The following is a 6,417-nucleotide window of genomic DNA, read 5'->3' on the forward strand; positions in this document are numbered from 1 at the left end:
AAATGCAGCACGGTTAACATGACCAGGCTGAAGTCTCATCACAGGTTCAATCAATCTCTAGCTAAAGCTTGTTTTTCTTTTGTATTTATCACAACTTTTTTTAAAAAAATGATCCAGCTGCAAATTTATCTTTAACGTTTTTGTGGTTGTAATATAAGCAGTTGGTGTTTCGGTTGTACAGTAATACATTTGGACAGCTAATGCTGTAGTCTGATACTGTAATCCTGCAGAGAATATCTGAACATCTGTCACAGTGATTTACTAATAGCGACTACGTACACTATACTGTAGCTTGTTAAAATCCCTAAAATGTAGAGATTCTCTGCCCAGTGAAATGCTATAGAGTAACAAATCCTGTGATCCTTCCAGATGGCACTGCCTGTGTGTGGTACTCAGGCACAGAATATAAAGGTCCCAGGTTTGCTGGTCTCGATTGTGGAAGAAATAGGGCAATACAATTGGCCTCAGCAATAACAACAACTTGCATTTATATAGTGCCCCTCATGCAGGATAGGAGGCTGGAAGACATTTAGGTACAATAGAATACAATTACAATTTACAGTTATATAGCGCCTTTCACATTGGGAGGACGTCTCAAAGCACTCAACAGTGCTGGATGGGTACTCAAGCTGGAGGTGGGAGCCGAGAGTGGGGAGGGGGAGACATGGAAACGACGACTGAAACACATGGATAGTTCATGGAATCTGGAAAGCCTAACCACAAATCGGTGTTTGAGGGCACTTGGCTCTCTGACTTCATTTGCACTTTGCTGACTTACAGAAATCTGAATCAGCTGTTTTGTGAAAATCCTAAATAAGGCAGAAAATCCTAAATAATATTTTGCACACAAAATACACAGTCAATCCACTTTACAATATATTCTGTGAAGCGCTTTGAGATGTTTCAATGACATGATAAGGCGCTATATCAAATGCAAGGATTACTGTTATTATTATGACAGCTTTTGAAACTTCCCATCAAAGGTTGTAACTAGTTTTTCAAATCCCATCTGCTGATATTGCAGATTATCCCCCCATCCCATAAATATAGCTGTATGTGGAAGAGAAATAATTCACACTATTGTTGGGATGTTCTTCTGAACTTGCCAGTAAAAGGCTGGAGGTATCTTTGACTGGATCCGACCCCTTGCTGTACCTCACTCTGGAGTATTTCTTCTGCATTCAGAAGTGTTCTTCAACACTATCCTCTTTTACGTTAATGCATTCAAAAGCAATGCAATCAATTCAATTTTGTTAAGCAGTTTAATACAGCAGCTCACATGTCGTTGTTAATTTGATAAGTGTTTACAGGCTACTGAAATAATATGTGGTAGTGTGCTTATATCCAAATCAAGGGCAACTGAAAGTGCGTCTAATTTGGCAGTTTTGCTGCAGATAGAGATTCAGTTGACGTCAATCCAACCTCTTACTTGTGTTGTGACCAATATAAATTGCAGCCATCAAATCAATAAAACTGTGGAGCAAAGTCATATGGCTGGTTTTCAGATTAAAATGGATTTGGATTCAAACATTAACCTATTAGAGGATTCAACATCCTCTCCTGTACTCCATCTTGTACTAGTTCTTTGTGGAATTTTTTTTTAAAAAAATGAAAATTTATTAACATGATGTTCCAAAAATAATAATAATAATTCTTACACTTAATACAGCACCTTTCGCATCCATAGGATGTCTGAAAGCTTTTCCAGGATCCACTGTAAAGTGTATTGGTTTGTGTATTTTTGTAGGTGAATACGGCAGACAAATTTTGCCACAGCGATGTCCCACAAACAGCCATAAAGTGAACGACCAAAGCTATTTTGAGGGGTTGTTGGCCAGGATATCCGTTCACTTTTCAAATAGTGCCTTGGGAAATTTGATGTCCACCTGAATAGACAGACTGGATCTTGATTTAACATTTCATCCAAACGACGACACCTCCAACATTGCAGCAACTCCGAGCCATGTGTTGGATGGTCGGGCCCTAGACTGTGAGTTCAAAGTCCCGATGTGGGGTTTGTACCCACTACCTTCTAAGAGAGTTACTACCAATCGAGGTTCCGATTGAGCCAGGCTGACAAATAGCGTCAGCTATTAGTGGATTTGATCCACTGACTAAAAATACAAGTTTTGAGCATTCAGTGTAGGTCCACACCCACATCTTTCTAACACTTCCACATGATGAGGCTGGATTGCAGCAGGAACAACTTACCTTTACATAGTGCAACTTACAGTGAAACTTCTTCCAAGCGATTTATCCAATGTGTTTAAACAGAAATAAAGTGAATGTTCTCATGTAGGCAAATGTATGAGCTAATCATCAATACCAGTACGGGCTTTGCAAGATCTGGTCTCATGTACACAGAAAACAACAAGATTACATTTGTATAGCGCCTTTCACGTCGGGAGGATGTCCCAAGGCGCTGGACAGTATACAGCATTTCACCCGAGCTGGGGTCAAGGAGGGAGAAGGGAGGGGAAGGGGGGTGACCGATGGCATGAATCGAAGAGGAGGATCTTGAGGCGCGACTTGAAGGAGGCTAAGGAGGGGGCGAGGCAGAGTGATTGGGGGATGGAATTCCAGAGGTTGGGGGCAGAATGGCTGAAGGCTCTCCTGCCAATGGTGGGGCGGGTGGGTCGGGGGACATGGAGCAGGCCAGAGCTGGCTGAGCAGGCGGGTTTGTAGGGGGTTAGGAGGTCACAGAGGTAGGGTGGGGTGAGGCTATAGAGGGCTTTGTAGGTGAGAACCAGGATTTTGAACTGGATCCTCTGAAGGAAGGATAGAGGGCCAATGGAGTCGGACGAGAATGGGGGAGATGGGGGTCACGGAGTTTGGTGCGGGAGAGGACACGAGCTGCAGAGTTTGGATTATCTGCAGCTGTGAAGGGAGGAGTTGGGAAGGCCGACAAGCAGGGCGTTTGCATAGTCGAGCCTGGAGGTGATGAAGGCATGAACAAGAGTTTCAGCGGCCTGAGGGGTGAGGTAGTGGCGGAGTCGGGCGATGTTACGGAGGTGAGGGAAGGCAGAGCGGGTCATGGCTTGGATGTGGGGAAGAAAAGACAGTTGACGTTCTTCATGTAAAAAAGGTATTTATTGAAATACAACAACAAATTCCATTAATTTTTATGTGGACCATACTTTGTTAATGTTTTAGGCCTGAGTTAGTTAGTAACAGTATAATTCTATAATCCTCAATCATCAGTAGTGGTTTCGCTTCTTCCGAGGATAAAGCCTCAGTCATATAGATCACACAAATCAAGTTTAGTTCAATTTAGTTTTACTAGCGTTCCAAAAGATTACGTAGTATCTTCTATGTAGGCTGTGAACACTTAATCGCAGTATAAAGTCATAATTAAGACGCTTTCTTTAAAAAGATCATCTGTTTAATTCTATATAGATAATTAGAAACCTCTGTCAGTAAGACTTTTACATGTACTTTTGCATCATAACAACAAAGGTAGTTAACCTAGAGGGAGAAATTTCATTTGCTTCAGATTTACTGTGTTTTGTAGTGCTCCAAGACACTATCCTGTGTGAAGGGCGCTATATAAATGCAAGTTCTTGTTGTATGGAACATTTTAGAATGCCCAGAATTGGCAAATTGTTGAATTCAGTCCTAACTTTGAAGTCGGTTTTCTATAGTTCTTAAAGAAACTTACAAAAAAAAATTTAGAATTTGTTGAACTTCCGAATTATAACTTAACTAAGAGTAAACCAAGATCCAGGTGGAATTTCTGCCCACTAAAAAGTACTAAAGCTGAGATTGAGTTTTTGTTTAAAAAANCTGTAAACTATGGATTTGAAATGTAATTGGAAATAAATTGATGTAATGTGTGCTGGTATAAGCAGTAGCATTCAATGCTTAATATTTCAACAGGACAGCCACTGTATGACCAATGGTTAGTTTTGGTTAGAGTAGAAGTGGGGAAGGATGAAATTCAGGTCATGTCTTCTATCCTGTAGTGATTTAAATCCCCTGTACAAAATGTGCTGAACCATTATGCCTGATGGAAAGAGCATCTTTCGCATTGCTTCACAAACAGGAGGTGACTACACCAGGAGATGTGAGCATGCGAAACTGCTAATGGCTAGAAGAATAAATCCTATTACGGTGGATTATCTGTCAGCGTCAGCATTTTGCCCACCGATAATCGATTTAAAAACGACCTTGTGCAGAAATCTAAGTTATTCACCGAGTTGCCCATTCCTGGTGAGCCAGGTTTAAAAAAAGGATTTGGGTTTAAAAAAAACTATTTAATAAATCTGAGGATAACAATATTATGTAGTATATATATAATATGAAGATTCTACTGACACTACTTGTATGATGGTCCCAGTGTTATCCCAACTGTTGACTGTTTTTAGTTGTGCCTTATATAAAAGAATCACTGTCTAACTTGTCATCTGATCTGTTGTTGAAGAATTTTAGATCCTGGGGATATTGAGTAATCTCAAATGTTGCTGAATTCAAAACATCACAATGTTAACACAAACATCCTGTGTATATCCAGACTTTACAAAGTCTTTTCCACAGTTTTCTTTATTTATGGATATCTACAACATAAGTGAAAAACGGATAAATTACCCAGAGCTGCTTTCATGGGTCTTCACATCAAAGAAGATGATTTGTGACCAAATGTTTGTCCTGAAGTCAAATCAAGGTTGCTGTTCGCAACACTCTTTAGATCAACATGTTTTTATCCTTGGACAGAAATCTACTGTACTCCAGGGAGGAGGGGGGGCTTACCATTGTATCTTTGGGGGCTGAGCTCCCCCCAAGATATTGACACACCTATTAGTTGATCACTGGAGTTGAGTCACTTCTAACTGGCAAGTTTGCTAGCCCAGTTTCTGAGCCAGACAGGTACACAGCACTTTGAAGCACTAAGTTGATATGGACCAGCCAAGCTCATCAGTGGACCTTGGGAGGAACACAACAGTTACTGTGATTCTTGTTAATCCTGTGGTTCCTGTTAACCCTGCAAGCCCATGTGTGATGGTTATGGTGGTCCTAGCTGGACAAGTAGCAGAAAGCTTGCCAGTCAGTGTTCTCGGTTTTCAGTTGGTTAAAATCTAGCAATATCCCAATGCAGACTCTGGGAACCCCAGGCCTTGGCATTTGCCAAACCTGGGCCTAATAAATACTGTTCGGAATTTGGTAAACAGGATGCATGTTTCTGGAGAGAGAGCAGGTCATTCAACAAGTGAAATAAAATTTCCAAGCATATGTGCAACTCTCAGTGGTTTGGCTTGCATAAGCAATGGTGATGGGTTTCTGCATGTTTCACATACCCAGCAGATAACAACCCCCACTCCCCAGAAATCTCTATCATGGTGAGATATTTTGCAACGTGAGATATGTAATAATAATAATAATAATAATCCTTGCATTTGATATAGCGCTTTTCACATCGGGAGGACGTCCCAAAGCGCTTCACAGAACACACTGTAAAGTGAATTGACTGTATATTTGTGGGCGAACGCGGCAGCCAATTGCGCACAGCAATGTCCCACAAACAGTTGTAGATTGAAAGGTTTCGCCCTCTGCCTGGAATTGAACTCAGGTCTCTCGCTTGCAAAGCGAGTGCTCTAACCACTGAGCTACAGGACTCCATGTAGTCTATGTTGCACACAGCATTTCCTAATGCTATGTAATAATCTGAGACTTTTGACAAATTTAAAGAATAATATTCCCTGTACTAGCACTTTGCAAAATTTGAGATTTTTGGCATATGTCCAAGAAATGTTTTTTGACCTGCAAGTTACCTCTGGTTATTTCCTGTAAATAAACCTCAGGTAAGAGCGAGAGAATTGCGGTAACAACAGTAACATGTAGGATAGCAGGAACATATCTGAACTCTCATTCAAACTTATGTATTATTGTAAACATATAAGCTATATATAACATATAGGTCCATTCATATACTGTATCAATGTTTTTTTAAATTAGCCACTGAAAAATTTAACATCACTAACCAACTTAACCAACTGGGCAGTGTTATGTGGACTTTTATTGACAACACTCACCTTTTAAAATGTTTTAATTTTTATGCCACAAACTGCATCTAAAATGCCATTCATGGGTTACAAAGGTGTCGGCTGTGTTCAGTGTGCACAACCCCCTTAAGTTACACAATATCCTGCACCGTCACTGCTTTTTTTGATGCTGGATCAAACAGCTCACGTAGCATTTTTAAAGATTATCATCACATCAAATGTCCCAAAGAGCTTCAAAATGCTACTAACAAGCATAGTGACTGCAATTGTGGACAGGAGGATTGTACAGTAATTCAGAAAATCAAAGGTGCTTGTATCAAAAATGTTTTAAGTATTGGATTGAATACTGGTAAGAAGCAGGCCAGTTCTTACATGGAAAATGATTACACGTAAAATCACACAGAATGAATGAATATGGCAT

Source organism: Callorhinchus milii, unplaced genomic scaffold (genome assembly GCF_018977255.1).
Source record: "Callorhinchus milii isolate IMCB2004 unplaced genomic scaffold, IMCB_Cmil_1.0 Scaffold5, whole genome shotgun sequence".
Lineage (NCBI taxonomy): Eukaryota > Metazoa > Chordata > Chondrichthyes > Chimaeriformes > Callorhinchidae > Callorhinchus > Callorhinchus milii.